Here is a 16,125-nt window from a genome sequence, read left to right as displayed (position 1 = left end):
TTTTAGGATGTCTCATCAGTTCGCGAGATGATCTATCCGCAGGTGATAGGGCTCAGAAATGTCAGGTGAAACATTCACAAGTCGGTGTGATTTTCAACTTTTTGTCAAGTGGATACCTGGTTAACTTGGACGCATCTATCAAGAGATGGAAACTCGGAGAAGGTGAGGGATTTGCCCAAGGACACACAGCTGTAACTTAGACAAACCTGGAGGTGGAACTCAGGGGTCCATGGTACCCTTCCCCAACACTACCCTGCCTTGTTTAGAGTGAAAAGACCACACAAAGCAAAGGAAACAAATACATACATTTTAATGGGAAAATAAAGTAACAAGAAAGAAGAGTAAGACCCAAAGGCGATACATTCCTGGACAATCATAAACTGTGACATTTAAGAGCTCTGGGACAAATCTCTACTTTAAAATTTTATAATATCTTTAAATTAAAATATAATGAAATATATTTAGTTAATTAAAACAGACATTTGAATATAGTTTTAAATATCCCCTTTCCTACTCTGACACAAAACAGCATGTAAGCTAATATGTTCTTTATGTCAATCTGGTGGCACTATCTAAACCCTGTTGTTCAGACTTTGAGAGCTGAAGGACACTCACTGAGCCCACTATACAGATGAGAAAAGTAAGGTGCAGTGAGAGGAAATGACCTGCCCACGGAAACTCAAGCAGCTCCAGGCAGAGGTGACACCGGCTCTTAACATCACCCCCTATCCAGTCCTGTGGGACTCCGGGAGCCAAATGCACTTGCCCAGCTTCTACGGACACAGATGGTCAGTTTCCTCCGGCAGTCCTTAGCACCTCACGTGATTCCATCCAAAGGTCCGGCATAATCTCGGAGGCAGGTGGCTGATTCTCTTGAAATGTATTGTAGCTACCAAGAGACAGGAGTGAACATGGTTAGTCTGTCAATGTGTACAGGAGAAGGGACCCTGAACAGCAATGAGCATGAAAGCAGATAATGAGTGTACTCTCTTAGTCCAAATAAAAGGTATTATATCCACACAAATGTAATAAAACTACAGAGCAAGTGCCAAGAATAAGGCACCTGACATGGACAGCACTCCCTGATACATGGCTGTGTAGGAGAAAGCAAGTTGAGGAAAAAATCTGTTTATCAAAAACAGTACTCTGTGTGTGTGGGTGTGTGTGTGTGCACATGCTTGTGTGTGCATGCATGTGTAAATGTACTGGAAAGCTCTGCAAGGATGTGTGCCAAACTGATAACCTAAGCAGAAAGGACGCAGAAACAAGCATTGGGGGGCTGTGATCAAGAAAAACCATTAGCCTTATCTGGACAGCCTTTTTTTCCCAAGCTAAGAAACATTCAGTTACTATTTATGTAATAAGTGATTGATTTGGGGAAAAAAAAAAGAGAGAGAGAGAGAGAGAAATGGAAATAGAATAGTATTCATTCATCTATCATCTGTTCACGCTTCCCCAGTGGCTCAGCAGTAAAGAATCTGCCTGACAACGCAGAAGTTGCAGGAGACCTGGGTTCCATCCCTGGGTTGGGAAGACCCCCTGGAGGAGGGCATAGCATCTCCAGTATTCTTGCTTGGAGAATCCCATGGCTAGAGGAGCCTGGCGGGCTACAGTCCATAGGGTCAAAGAGTCAGAAGCAACTGAAGCGAATCAGCACATCAATCTGTTCACTCAGTTCTCTGAACAGCAGCTCTGTGCCCGGAACAGAGCAAAATGAAAAGCACAGCCCCCTGCCCACGAGGCGCTTCTGCTGTAACGGGTGAAGGGGGAGGTCTGCCTGCTTGGTATACATGTTCAGGGATGTTCTATGTGCTCTGGTGAAGGAAGAAGACAGAGCAGAGTGGGAAAATAAAGTTATTTCCATGTTTCAAGGCAAATCCAGCAGCTGAAGTGAAGTCCTCAAGTGAATTTTGCCAAGACCTGCCATCTTAAAGCTAAACAATCAGGACAATACGTTGCAAATGGACAAAGTTTTGGTAATTTTAAAGGAATCTCAGCTGTCTGTTTCACTTTTTGGCCACAACCCATGGGATGTGGGATCTTAGTCCCTAACCAGGGACCAAACCTTCATCCGCTGCCCTGGAAGGCAGAGTCTTAATCATTGGATCACTGGGGGAGTCCCTCAAATGAATTCACAAAGGACTATGACAGTACCAAGGATAGTTTGCAGTTACCCCCTAATTTAACCTTCATGGAGGAAGATGGCTTGGAAGCCTTTTACAGGCACTGAGTCTTTGGCTGTCTTTATCAGTACATATGGTTTACTCTGCTCAGCTAGAGCATCGCTTCGCGTTCCCATTCACCAGAATTGCTGTTTTTATTTGAAACTCCAAAAATAACTCATGAGAAGCCTGCTGTGCGAGAGGAAGATGGTCACACATAGCTCCAGGAAGGAAAAGAGAAAGCATTTGATCTGAATCACCTAAAAGCTGAAATTGAGTGCAAATATCTCCTGTAGCAACTGCTATATAACTAGTCATCCTTATCCTTTCAAAACCAAGGTGGTTCAACAAGGAAATTTAATTGGAAAGAAAATTTCCAGACCAACTATTCTGTCAAAACCACATTAAAGGAGGATAGTTCAGCTATGCACTTGGGCTTTCCAGGTGGTTCAGATGATAAAGAATCCACCTGCCAATGCAGGAGACAGGGGTTCCATCCCTGGGTCGGGAAGATCCCCTGGAGAAGGAGATGGCAATTCACTCCAGTATTTCTGCCTGGAGAATCCCATGGACTGAGCTTGGCGGGCTACAGTCCACGGGGTCGCAAAGAGTCAGACACAGCTGAGCAAGTAAGCACGCATGCACAGCAATGACCACACGGCCAGTAAAAGCTCTCAGGTGTTTTGGAAGAGAGGACGAAAGGGAAGGTGTGCTCTCTGACGTGAGTTAAATGCGGTAATATTCTAGGTTCCTTTCTCCAGTTTCATGTGTCTTCTAGCCACCAGGCCAAAGGATTCACTTCTCTCTGGGTCAGTGTTACTGTGGGGACCACCCACCATGTGCAGTGTCTGCTAGTCTCCTGGAGAGAAGAAGCCAGAATCAAAATCTCGGAGATAAAGAAGGGGAGAGAAAAGAATCTGACACTCACCATCCGAACCTGTTCATTAACTGCAGACCGTCCCATTCTAGGGGGACCACATTCATCTATGGGCTCATGGGGGACTGCAGTGACTGGGAATGACCTTTACCCTTGAACTTTTGTCTTTGCCACTTACTAGCTGTGTGACTTCTGCCAAGTTGTTTAACATCTCTAAGGAGCAGTTTTCTCATCTAAAAAGTTTAAAAAAAAAGAAAGAAAAAAAGGATTATGCTGGTGCACCTCACTGGATGGTGAGGAAGACAGACTGTTGTCAATGTACATCAAACTGCTGACGGGCGATGGAGCCGGAATCCACGTGTAAGTGACCTAGCGCTCCACAGATGGGGAGTGTGTGTCGAGGAGAAAGGCGAGAAGGAGCATCGGGTGTTTCCCTGCTACTCAGAACGGTCAGCCATGGTCCGGTAGCATCACCATCACCTGGGAGTTCATCACTGGTGCAGAATATCAGCTCCACTTGGCTTCAGTGATACAGCATCTGCATTTAACAAGGGATCCTAGAAGTTTATGTACAGCTCACATTCGAGAAACAGTGGCCTCAGCCACCTCTCAGGTGTGCGGTTCTGCGCTCGGTGACCTGAGTCAAGACAAAGTGCCCTTTAAGGGGAGAAGTGGGTTCCCCAGAGGACCACCTGTGGTGGGAACCATTTCTGGATCCTGTCCTGGATTGACATCCAGGCTTCCTGCTTCCTGTCTGCAGGGGGGAAATTGGGGCAGATCCCAGGCCCTACTGAAACCAAGGCATTCTCCATCAGCCTGGCTGGGCCACTCTGGGGTCCAGAGCCGTGTCATCACAAATGTCCCTGAGTCATCACACACGCCTGGAAATAGGCCTTGAGCGTGGAAAAGAAGATGAAAATAGCTGCTAACAAGCAGTGGAGTGGAGCAAGCAAGGAGTGGAGGCCTTGGGAGGGCGGAGTGAACCACAGATCATGGGGCCTCTGCTATAAGACACGGCCGCATCCAGTCAAGAAAGAAGTCTGACACACACTCGGATCATGCTTGTGTGTGCACAGACCATCTCCAGAATGACAGACGAGAATCTTCTGAGAGGGACTGCCTCCCGGGAGGAAGATTTGTTACCTGGAGAAGTGGAACCTGCAGTGGACACTTTACTTTCACGGCATGTCTTTCTGGACCATCTCAATTTTCACTGGTGTGAATATATTCCAAGGAAGAGAGGGAAGGGAAGAAAGAAAGAAGGGGGAAAAAAAGGAAAGGAAAGGGAGGAAGGGACATTCAGTTTAAAAGAAAATAACTGAAAATAATAGATAACTGAGCCACTTGTTGTGTAGGGTTAAGTTTAAAAGTCCTCCCAGGAAAATTCAGGCCACTAAGCCATTTTTTTTTTTGGCTTAAAGTCACATCACTTAGCCTGTAATCCTTCGTTGAGGCTGAGCACTTGGTCCCAGCATACCTGTGTCTGAAAATGCTCAGAAATCTGGAGAAATTCAATCAGGGAATGTCCCATGTGGCAGAGCGCTAGCTTATTTATTTGTCCCCAAGCTCACAGATACACCCTCCTCTCTAGAGACACCCTCCTCTCTAAAAATGCCAGACGGTCCTGACTCCAGCCCACTTAGCTCAGTGAGGCAAGGTAAGATCTTTCCCAGAAGATGCGTTAAGTCCTGGTTTCCAGAGATTTCCAAGGACTCAAGTGGAGTCAGGGGATACAGCGCTTACACTTTGTGTGAATGTGTAAGCGTGAACTGAGATAAGAAACAAAATGCAAGGCAACGTGGCCAATCCTAACTGCAGAAGAAGCAGTCCTGGCCATGCTCAGCTTACAAGGTGCTTCCTAAATCGTTACCGGGAGGAACAATAGAAACCTGAAGCTAAGGATGAGGCCTGAGGACCAGCGAGGTCAGGGGCGAGACCGGGAATGAAACGCTGTGCTTTTGTTGTCCCCGGGCACACCCTTTCTTTCATGTCCCAGTGTCCCAGTCACCTTCAGAAAAGATCCACACATCTCCTGGCCCTGGACACATGGCACTACGTCTTCATGGTTGGTGGCTGGATGTTATTTCTTCATAAGAAGTATTACTGAGTCTTCAGCTGAGCATTTATTCTATTGATAAGAACAGCAAGGATGGTGTTCCCTTGAGGTGCGTGGCTACTACTGATGATGTCTATCTAGCTGATTGGATGAGAGGCCAGCTCTCGCATCATGAACTCTTGGGTTGTGTCCCTGTTACTTGCAGCTGTCGACATTTGGTAAGTAGATCTCTTGAGCCTCCGGTTTCTTCATTTTTTAAAAACAGCAACAACAACAACTAGTATTTATCAAGTGTGAACTATGTGTGTACTCCGAGCCAGCGTTATTCTAAGCACTTTACCAACTCACTGAATGCTCATAACATACCATTATTGTTCTTGGCGTACACAGGAGAAAGCTGAGGCCCAGAAAGATTAAGTAATCTGCCCAAGTTCACACAGCTATTAAACGTCAGTCCTGGGATTCCATGGGCAGTCTGACGGGAGCCTGTGCTTCAACCGTCACACACAAAAGCTCTCACGAGGTTGTCAGAGGTGGTGTTATGAGATCATAAAAAATAACACGCTTACTGGGCTGCCTGGCACAGAGTAAGGGCTCAAGAGGTTACAGAAGTTAATGATTAGAAGTTAATGTCTTTGGTTAGGCCAAAACACAGGATTACTATAGCAGGCACGTGGTTGATGGCAGCGGGGGTTGGGGGGCGGAAGCTGCTGCCTGCTATGGTACTGTTCCTGGACAGGTGTCCTCCCCACCTGTCCCCAGCTGGCATTCTGCCTTGGAGTCTCAGCACAGGCAGGAACAGGGGCGCCGTGCCCACGAATCTCTGCGCTGGCCTCTCCCGTGGGGAGCTTGCATGGAGATCTACGTAGGGGCAGCCTCAGCGGGGGGCAGACCAGGTCTGAGATTCACCTGGTGGGAAGAACCATCAGATTCCAGAACCAACAGTTCTAACCCCAAGGCAACAGACATGTGCTTCTGAGATTCTCCACAAATGATTCATCACACAGATTTGGGGGAAAGGGGCGGGAAGATCCCTCGTATGGAAGAGGCAGAGTGGTCTCAAAAAACTGGTGCAATTAGAGCCCTGGCGTGGCAACTGCTATGGACAGTGGGGTGATTGTCCGCCACTCTCTCCGTCCTTGGGTGGACACGCTCCGTTCTGTTCGGGTCCTGGGCAGGCAGCAACACCCATGGAAGGGGCCATCCTCTTGTCTCTGCTGGAGGCTGGCTTAGGAGGACAAACTGGCCCCAGCTGGCCAATAAGACACAAGGGGAAGTATACTGGGGAGTTCTGGGGAATATTTTTTCCCTAACAGAAAACAGACAGTTTGCCCTAAGAAGACGCCCCTCTTCCTGCCTGCCGTGCTTCCTGCTCTGGATGCTGTCATGACCAGGTGCCGACTGCAGCAGAAAGGGGCGGCTCAGAGAAGCGAACCCAGTGCCCTGATGAGCCCGAGCTATCAAATGCCTCCTTTGTGACACACCTGACCACACCAGGTGCTGGGGGCAGGTGGGAGTGGGAGTCGGGGTGGGGGGGAACATGGGGAAACAGAAACCCCTGAGCACCAGAGGTGGAAGCACAAACAGGTAGTCATTCTGGAAAACAATCTGGCGGTGCTTGTGAAATGAAGCTTGAGCAGCATCGTGACTCACCCCCCCACCCCACCCCCAGCCCTGGGTCCGCATCAGAGAGATTCTCCCACTGGCCACGCAGACACAGAACTTGGCTGGGCTTCTCCCTGAAGTGTGTCAGCAGGGATGCAGGAAGTAAACAAGGCAGGGCCTGCAGTCAGGGGAGGGTGGACAGTGCCCCTCACATGAGCCCAGCACGCACAGGCCAGCAGGAGTGGAGCTAAAAACAGAAGGCGGCTCTGAGTAAAAAGGAAAACAGAGGGACAACTATAACAGAATCCTGTTTGTCAAAATGAGAAACAGATACCCGATCAGAACAAAACAGGAGGCACCACATGGGGCACACGGCAAACACACTGGGAGGAGTGGGAGTCTGAGAAGCTCCTAGTGAAGAGCTGCTCTCTCTCTATAACTTCCCCAGTCCCAGGGAAGACACGATGCTGTATGTGATTGCCACATCTCAGATTGCTATTGCTGCCCTTAAGGTGGTCCTCTCTTCTCCACCGCAACCCCTCAGACTTCTGGGAAAGATCTGGTAGCCCAGAAATACCATGTATACCCCTCCAGCACCATTTTCTTTCCAGTTTTGCCCCAAGTGTGTCTGCTTGTACCAAAATCCCTTCCTGCACACCACTGCCTTCTCTCCTCCTGAAACATGTCTTTGAAATACATTCCCCAAATTGGGATACAAGGTTGAAGCGATGCTTTGATAACTCCTGGCAACTGGTTTTCCCCAAAGAACAATATAAGCTGCCACAAACCATGGAAGTGCATGCCAGGTTCCCCCCCAAATTCTTAGAATGAATTTCAAATCCTATTAGTCTAGCTCTTGGTGACTTACTTTTGAACTGTGGTGTCGGAGAAGACTCTTGACAGTCCCTTGGACTGCAAGGAGATCCAACCAGCCAATCCTAAAGGAAATCAGTCCTGAATATTCATTAGAAGGACTGATGCTAAAGCCGAAACTCCAACACTTTGGCCACCTGATGCAAAGAACTAACTCATTTGAAAAGACCCTGATGGTGGGAAAGATTGAAGGCGGGAGGAGAAGGGGATGACAGAGGATGAGATGGTTGGATCGCATCATCGACTCAATGGACATGGGTTTGAGTAAGCTCCAGGAGTTGGTGATGGACAGGGAAGCCTGGCATGCTGCAGTCCATGGGGTTGCAAAGAGTCGGACACGACTGAGCAACTGAACTAACTGACTGACTTGTGACTTGCAGGTGGTGGGTCGCCACAGTCACACTGTTCTGGTGAGCCTTACTTTCCCTCCCAGCTTCACTGATGCTCTGTATTTCCTTTTATGAGATCTGTCTGCCTTAGGAGATCTGTCTCCACATAAAGGGACCGCCCTCACTCAGGTGGGCTGAGAGGATGGTGTGAAAGTTGGGGCAGAGGAGCAGCAGCCCAAGGTCACCCAGGAAAGAAGGAAAAACAGAGGGATACCAACGGAAACGTTTGCATGAAAAACTGCACTTTAAAAAGCCCTACATCTGGGATTTCCATGGCAGTCCAGCAGCTGAGACTTCACCCTCCAAGGCATGGGAGGGTGTGTGGGTTTGACATGCATCCTGGCTAAAAAAAAAAACCAAAAGATTAAAAAATAATCAATACTGTGGCAAATTTAATAAAGATTTTCTAAATGGTCCACATTTTAAAAAATCTTAAAAAAGAAAAGTCTTACATCCACTGAGAATGTGACTGCATCATAAAATGTCCACACACCCTGGAGGGGTGGAGGGAACTTGCAGGAGTGACCGTAAGAGCTGGAGCGCTGTGGATTCTGGCTCTGGGGTTTTGGGCATTCTTTAGAATTTTTTTAGCATCCCTGGTGGCCCCCGCTCACCCCTGACTCCATCTCCCCAGCACGCAGGCTTCTCTGCAGACTGGGAAGTCCATGGAGCGCTCCTCTGGCCTCGGATCAGGCTAATTCCCACACTTCCTTCCTGGCCCAGCTTCATCATCAGTTCCCCTGGGAAGAATCCCCCTGCCTCTGAGAGCTGATTCGATGCCTGTTCCCACCCTGCCTAGACAGCCTGTGCTTCTCTGGTCCCAGGGTCTGTGACAGCGCTGGCTTGAGCTGGACTGCTTCACCAATGGCCTTTCGATTAGAAGCTTGGCATGTCAGGGCGTGGACAGAAACACATGGGCTGTGCCAGCCACGGCAGCAGAGTCTGGTCTGGCAGAGGGGAGAGCGAGGACAGAGGCAGAGGTCCTTAGATGGTATTGCTCTCGCTTCTCCCCTTCTACTCCCGACCCCTGCACCACCAATCCAACCAGCTCTTCAAGCACTTATTTCTCAAGTGCTTGTTATCGCCAAGACACCGGGATGAGCAACTGCAACACCAAGGCCATTCTCTGAGTGCTGAACATAGGTAGGGAGTCAAAGCTTTGACATGAGGAATTTCAGATAACCATGGAGGAAGGGAGTGGGAGATAACAAGACAAGACAGTGGAAGATGGATGGTGTGTGGGTGCCATATGGTTTGGGTGCAAGAAGGCAGGTCCCTGTGGGCTGCAAAGGGAAGTCCTCTGAGAACCCGGATGGGAAGGAGGGTCATAGGGTAGGGGAGTGGGGGAGGGGCTGGATGGGGGAGAGGCGCTGCATATTAGGGGTCGGTGAGGAGCCCAAGGAGGCTGGAACAGAGAGAAAAGGTCAGGGAGTCCTGGGAGCGTGTGTTGGGGCCAGAATTTTGAGGTCCTTGAAAGCCAGGCAGAGGAATCAGTGCTGGGAAAGGGCAGGTGAGGACCATGGAGAGATGGGCCTCGGGTAGCCCTTAGGGAGGACACAGGAAAGGACCCAGTTATTTAGAGTAACCCCCGCAGAAGTCACAGCAGGGACTGAGACACAGGGGACCCGACCTTCCCTTCCCATCTGCCAGCACGGCCGCCGTCACCCACCCGTCACAGCACACTGTCGCTGTGACCCCAGGTGGGACCGCAGAATTTTCTGCCAACTGAGGCTCTGGCAGCCCCCTACCGATCCATCCAGGGCGACAGGAGCTGCCAGGCAGAGATCTGACCTGTCACCCCCTTCTCATTAGCTTCTTTTATTATCTTCCTAAAAGAAAATGTCTTGCTGAAATGTTTGGCACGTATGTGGATCCGTCTCCTTGCTAACTGCCTGTCTCTCCAACTAGGATCAAAGCTCCGCATCTGCCTTGTTCAGAATACCGGGCACCGAGCAGGGTGCTCAGCAGGTTATCTGGGGGAATGAATGGACGAAAGAATAATCGGAAGTCCCCTGGGGGCTGGGGCTGAGTCAGGTTTATACAGCTGCCCCCGCTGCATAGGACACCCAGCACAGAGTTGCTCATGGGGGTTCAGGGAAGTCTGCCAGCTCTTCCTCATGCCTCGGCTTCAGGGAGTGATGAAGCCCTTCTTCCTCTGCGGGGATTATGCTGAAGACTGGCCTTACCATATGCAATGTCTGTTGTTAGCAGTTTCAGCCTTGAGACCCTCACTCCCTTCTTCCCCTCCCTTCAGGGCCCGGGACTGGGCATCAGACTGGCCTGAGGACAAGAACGAAGGGCAGAGAGGCCACAGTGAAAGAGACAGGAGGAAGAGACCCCCAGATGTCACAAGTTCGTGCACACTTGTGCACACGCACATGAGTTGTGAAGGCTGGCTCTGGTTTGGATAATTCAGGAAACTCGCTATGTGACCATGGCTGAGTCACTCTTGCTCTGGGCTTCAGTCTCCCTGGTGATAAAACGTGGCCAGCGAAGACGAACATTCCCAAGGGTCCTTCAAGAATGAAAACGCTAGGAATAAGAAATCATCTAGGGTTACAGTTCGGAGAGCGATGTCGATGGGACTGGAGCTTTTGCATGGCTTTTGAGGGCCTAGCACACAGTATGTCAAATGTATGAAACCTACCCAGATCCCCCTGAAAAAAAAATTCCCAGATAACTGCAAGAGCTAAGTAGAACTCGTTAAGTTGCTATAAAGTTACATATTAACACGTAATGTTATTTCAGTTTTGCAGTTTCATTTTCATATTTTGAGACTAGTCCTTGTATCAACATATAAGTTTTCTAACTTGCTTGTGAGGCACTCTGCTGGTAGAGCCTTCCTGGTCAAAAGGACCTATCTGAGGTGTTTGGTGAAAATGCCCATTTCCGGGCATTAACTCCCTCCTCCCCCTACCAGCCACTGAATCAGAAAATTGGGTGGAGGTGCCTAGGAATCTGTATTTTAGCAAGATTCTCAGGTGATCATTTGCAAACTAAAGTTTGAAAACCACTGCCATAAAAAGCAGCTGAGAAAAGAACCTAGGGTAGGCGATTCTGGAGGACGAAGCAGGGTTATAAAGGGGACCGAAGAAGGAGAGGTGAAACAGAGATGACACGCGGTGGCTCCTGCTTTGCATGTGTGCACATTGCTTCTGCCCACGTGCGTCCTGCGTGTAAACACACTTTGCAAAACCCTGACTCACCCGGTGCCGAGCCCCTTCCTGAGGGGGCTACTCACACTCACATGGCCTGGGTCTACATCCGTTTTCATGATTTGGGGGAAGAGAACATTTCCAACATATGGATTGCAAGACTTGAAGACCGAAACCACCGCTACTGGGGACTGGCACTACAGAAGGACATAAATAGTGCTGGCACCTAGATGTTTGCTGCAATCGGTGCTACCTTTGGTGACAGATACTAGCTCCAGCAGCGGGCGGTCTTAGCTCATCCGTGGAGAGGGAGGTTTCGTTTAATGTCAAGCCATACGCACCAGTTTTTGCATGTGTGCGTGAACATGTTGTTGTTTAGCTGCTAAGTCACGTCTGACTCTTTTGTGACCCCGTGGACAATGCAGCCCACCAGGCTACTCTGACCATGGGATTTTTCCAGGCAAGAATACTAGAATGGGTTGCCATGTTCTTCTCCAGGGTCGATCTTTCCGACCCAAGGATCGAACTCGTGTATCCTGTATTGGCAGGCAGATTCTCTACCATTGAATCACCAGGGAAGCCCATGCATGAACATATACACACCCCAATGTTATTTGCAGGTGTCTGCAAGTTCCTGCAGTAATTAGAGATGTAGCCCAGTTGTCAGAAGTCATCTAGATTATAATGCTGAATGCTAGGTTCCAAGGTATCAGAAAGATGCTAGGCTATCAAGGGTTGGCAAAGGAGTAAACAGATAGGAAGAACCAAGTACTATGTTGGGATTTTCCCATGTATGTTTCACATCAATTGATCAGGGAGAGTATTATCAGTTCCATTCTCGTGATGAGGAAAACCAAGACACAGAAAAGATCTGTGACTTAGCCACCATCCTGTAAGACCGAACTCTGACCTGGCTAACCCCAGAGTTCATGTTCAATGCTTTATGCAGTGCTGCCTTAAAAATCTTAAGCTGTAAACATGGTGGAAAGGGAAAAAGAGGATCTATTTCAGAGAGAGGAAACTGATCTCTCTAGTCAGTGAGAAAACGAAAAATAATTCCTTCATTTAATTCACAAACAATACGTGGTCATTGGGAAAAAATAATTAACAGATAAGCAATTAAAAAAAAAAAGCAAGTAATCACATCTCTCCCCCTAAATAATGGTGGTGTTTGTTTACACTTCTAGTGTTTTCTTTCCGTCAAATATATATTTTTCTCTAGCCTACAGATAAAATGATATGATTTTTGCAATTTTATCAACAATGCTATAATGCTGATTTTTACCATGGGTAATTAGTGATGCCTATCCAATCCTAATCTTCTGTGCATTTAGGTCAATCCATATTTCTTTGCAGATTCTAAGAGGGAGAGATAAAACAATTCACTTCTCTGTTGCTTGCTTTCTGTTGGCTGTTCATCAGCCACGAATGCATTTAGGAAGGATTAAAGAGTGTTCTGTCTAAATCCTTTGTTCTGCTGAATGATGCAGCTTTAGAAAACCAAAAGAAACCAAAAAGAAACAAAAAAAAAAACCAACAAAACAAACCTAGCAAATCAGGTTGCTTTCTTCCTCCCTGTGGATGGAAATGGAGCATAGGTTTTTGCAGCAACCAAGAAAATGATCCAAAAAACTGAAAGTATCTTAACGCCAAAAGGGAACTGCAGCTGTATTATGCAGGAGCGCTCGAGTCAGGCCCTCTCGCTGCCCCCTTTGCCCACTGCAGGGAACAGCCCTCCAAACGCCGCTCCCTCCCTCACTTCCTGCCATCCCCTAGTTGGGAGAGTGAAAAATAACCTCCCATCACCCCCCAACCCCTGCTGACGTTAACGAGGCTCCCTATTGAGACATAGTTAATCACATCAATTAAGAGCCCTTTACACTTGGCCTTGCCTGCCAGGCACAGGCCTTCTGTCCAGGAGAAGGTGGGTAAGGTAAGTTAGGTCATGAGATAATTTGTGTATTTTTTTCTTTTTCCCCCTCCACCTAGTTGGGTTTTCCCCCCCCATTTTTAGTTCAGTTTTTTTTTTCTTTTTTAATTTGGGCATAATTAACACTCAGTGAAATGTCCAGATCTGACAGGAACAGTTTGATGAGTCCCGACAAAGGCACATAGGAAACACACTAACCCACCGAGACACAGAACAGCTCTCCCACCCAGAGAACACCCTCCGCCCTGTTCCCAGAGACGACAACGGCACTTTCTAGCACCACTGATTAACTCTGTGTGCTCCAAAAATTCATGTAAAAGAAATCACGCGACGTTCACAGTTGAGCATGAGTGATGAGCAAGAAGGAACGAAAACCTGTTGTATACATGTGCTTCGGAAAACAACCTGGCAGTTCCTCAAAAGGTTACCCAGAGAGACACCACATGACCCAGCAATTCCCCTCTTAGGTATACAAACTCAAGAAAGATGAACACCTACAGACACAGAACCTTGTACATCAGAGCAGCATTATTCATAGTAACTCCAGGATGGACAAACTCAGTGTCCATCAACTGACCAATGAACAAAATGTTTATATGTATCCACACAATGGAACACTGTCTGGGCATCACAAGGAATTACGTACAGAAAGAAGAGACGAGATGACGTGGATGAACCTTGAGACCATCAGGCCAAGTGAAAGAACCGGTCACAAAAGACCCCACACTAAGCTACACGCCGTATCTCATTTAAACCTCAACCATCTTTGTGCGAGGTGGGTCACGTGGTAACTCAGCTGAGATTGAAGATTTTGCTGAGCAAAACAGCAGGGTCACAGTAAAACCTGGTCTTTCTGACTCAAGCCCTTGCTTCTGACCATAATAAAACATCGCGCCGGCTTCCAGGACACAACAGGGAACCAGATCCATGCAGGCTCAGCTCCAAACGCCACAAATCATGATTTCATTGATTGGAGATGTGTGCTGCAGAAATCACGGGCTGGAGGGAGGAAGAGCATGGCGCAATCCACTGGGAGGGAGGGCCTCTGAGAAAGGGGCACGTGGCCTGAGCCAGGTGACTGGTGCTGTGCCAAGTGCCGAGAGAAGAAGGTCCTGCTGTGGATGGCTCAGGACACGGCGGTCTCACACATGGTGGCCGAAGAATAAATGTCCAAACTCCCTGAAGGAGAACGTGGCAAGTTAAACAACCTCAAGAGTCCTTGTTTCAGTCATTGTATTTTATGGGAATGCATCTTAATAAAATAGGAAACTGCAGTTGCAAAGATTTAACGATGAAAATATTCACTGAAGCACTGTTTGTGCGTGTATGCTAAGTCATATCAGTCATGTCTGACTCTGTGACCCTATGGACTACAGCCAGCCAGGCTCTTCCATCCATGAGATTCTCCAGGCAAGAATACAGGAGTGGGTTGCCATGCCCCCCTCCAGGGGATCTTCGAAACCCAGGGATCGAACTCCCGTCTCGTGTGGCTCCTGCACTGCAGGTGGATTCTTTACCCCTGAGCCTCCGGGGAAGCCCAAAGCACTGTTCACAGCAGTGCAAAAGTTGAATTCATGTGTCTGCTCCAGATGCTTAAACCGGAGAGGCTTTGCCACTTACGTCTGAACAATGTGAAGCTGGGTGTCCCAAGAGTCAAACAGTGATGAAGCAGAAGGGCACGTGTGGGAAGATATTTATCATGTATTTAGTAAAATAGCTAGTTATGAGCTGATGTGTAGACTGCTGTACTATTACAAGTATACACACACACACACACATATATGCATATGCTTTAATTCGTTTAATTAGTCACCTTTGAGTGATAACAAGTATTCTTAGCTTCTCCCCTTTGTTTGTCTGCAGTTGTGTATTTTTCTGGAGAAGATATCTTGTGCTTTGTAATAAGAAATGAAGGACAGCTGGTGCCCAGAGAGGAGTGCAATTCTCCCAAAGTGGTCTGATTGGTATGAATCATTCTTCGCTCAATTTATCTAGTGCATCCTTAGGAAGAGTCCACCATGACCCTGGGTTATGCACTGGGAGATGGAGGGAGATAAGGCAGACAGAGCTCCTGTTTCATGAGGAAGCTAGTTAGGTAAACACATCATTGCAGTCAGTGGTCATATGTTCTATGATATTTGCAGAGAGGCCTCCAGCTTATGAAAACAGGAATGATCTTTTCCCATACTTTGAATGCAGACTCAATTACACCTCACAAACTCAGCCCTAAAGACCTAGTAAACTGAAAGAGTCTCAATAGCTGTGATAAGGCTAGCTTTCGGACTTAAAACTAGCCTGATGTCTCTACCATGGGGGCCTCTGTTTTCCTCGTCTGCAAAGTGGATGACCTCTCCAGGTGGCCACAAAGATCAGCTAAGGGCTCCACAATAACATAGCTTTGTACACATGATGGAAGGGGCTTAATGCCAAGATCTGAACCCCTCCCTACGAGGACTGACAACCTAGAATTTAAATGGTGATGGATGCCAATGTGTGGGGAAGAAAACAAGTTTACGACTGAAAGACTGAACAGAGCAAGGCAGTGAGCAGCCTGATTCCAAGTCAGAGGCCCCAGCCAGCTCACGCCTAGTGTGCCTTCCAACTCGGGCAGCGCCTGACTTTTGGAATGTGTTTAGAATCCCAAGGACAGTCTGTGCATGTTAAATTAGGGGAAAAAAAAATTATCTGCGAGGTTTTGTTCACATGTTAAAGGGAAGTATTTAGGACCTATTGCCTTGAAAATAAATCTTCTGTAACTCACCCCTGGGATAGTGAAAAAAAAGGCCTTTCCAGTTAGGTGAACAGGGTTTTGAACGTGGGCTCTGTGCCCTTTTGTAAATTATTTATTATCTCCTAGCTTCAGGATAATAATATCTTTCCCGCAGGGTAATTATTTAGAACAATGCATTTAGATAGCATAGATGCTCAATAAATGGCAGTTGATTTTTAATTTGGGGGGAGACTCAGAAAGCAATGGGGTCTCATCACCCAGAAGCTGCATCTTGAAGGAAATCAGTTCATCATGAAAGGGAAGGAGGCCCAGGGTGGTCTGGCCACCCAGAGCTAAGGCTGACCTCA

The 16,125-nt window shown here is 47.8% G+C and overlaps 1 long non-coding RNA gene across 5 annotated transcripts in view; it reads right to left on the bottom strand.

The window, feature by feature from the left end:
- Positions 292–16,125, bottom strand: part of LOC102186225 — a 224,574-nt gene continuing 208,740 nt past the window's right edge. For 3 of the 5 annotated variants that reach the window (XR_001919157.1, XR_001919154.1, XR_001919158.1), the window contains exons 5-6: positions 3,218–3,272; positions 292–889 (exon numbers count right to left, since the gene is read on the bottom strand). This is a non-coding gene — a long non-coding RNA (uncharacterized LOC102186225). Of the gene's footprint in view, positions 890–3,090; positions 3,273–16,125 lie in introns of all 5 variants that reach the window. The other 2 variants (XR_001919155.1, XR_001919156.1) reach the window with 2 other exon arrangements.

Source organism: Capra hircus, chromosome 14, assembly GCF_001704415.2.
Source record: "Capra hircus breed San Clemente chromosome 14, ASM170441v1, whole genome shotgun sequence".
In the NCBI taxonomy this organism is placed as follows: domain Eukaryota; kingdom Metazoa; phylum Chordata; class Mammalia; order Artiodactyla; family Bovidae; genus Capra; species Capra hircus.
This window is presented reverse-complemented; position numbering and strand designations above follow the sequence as displayed.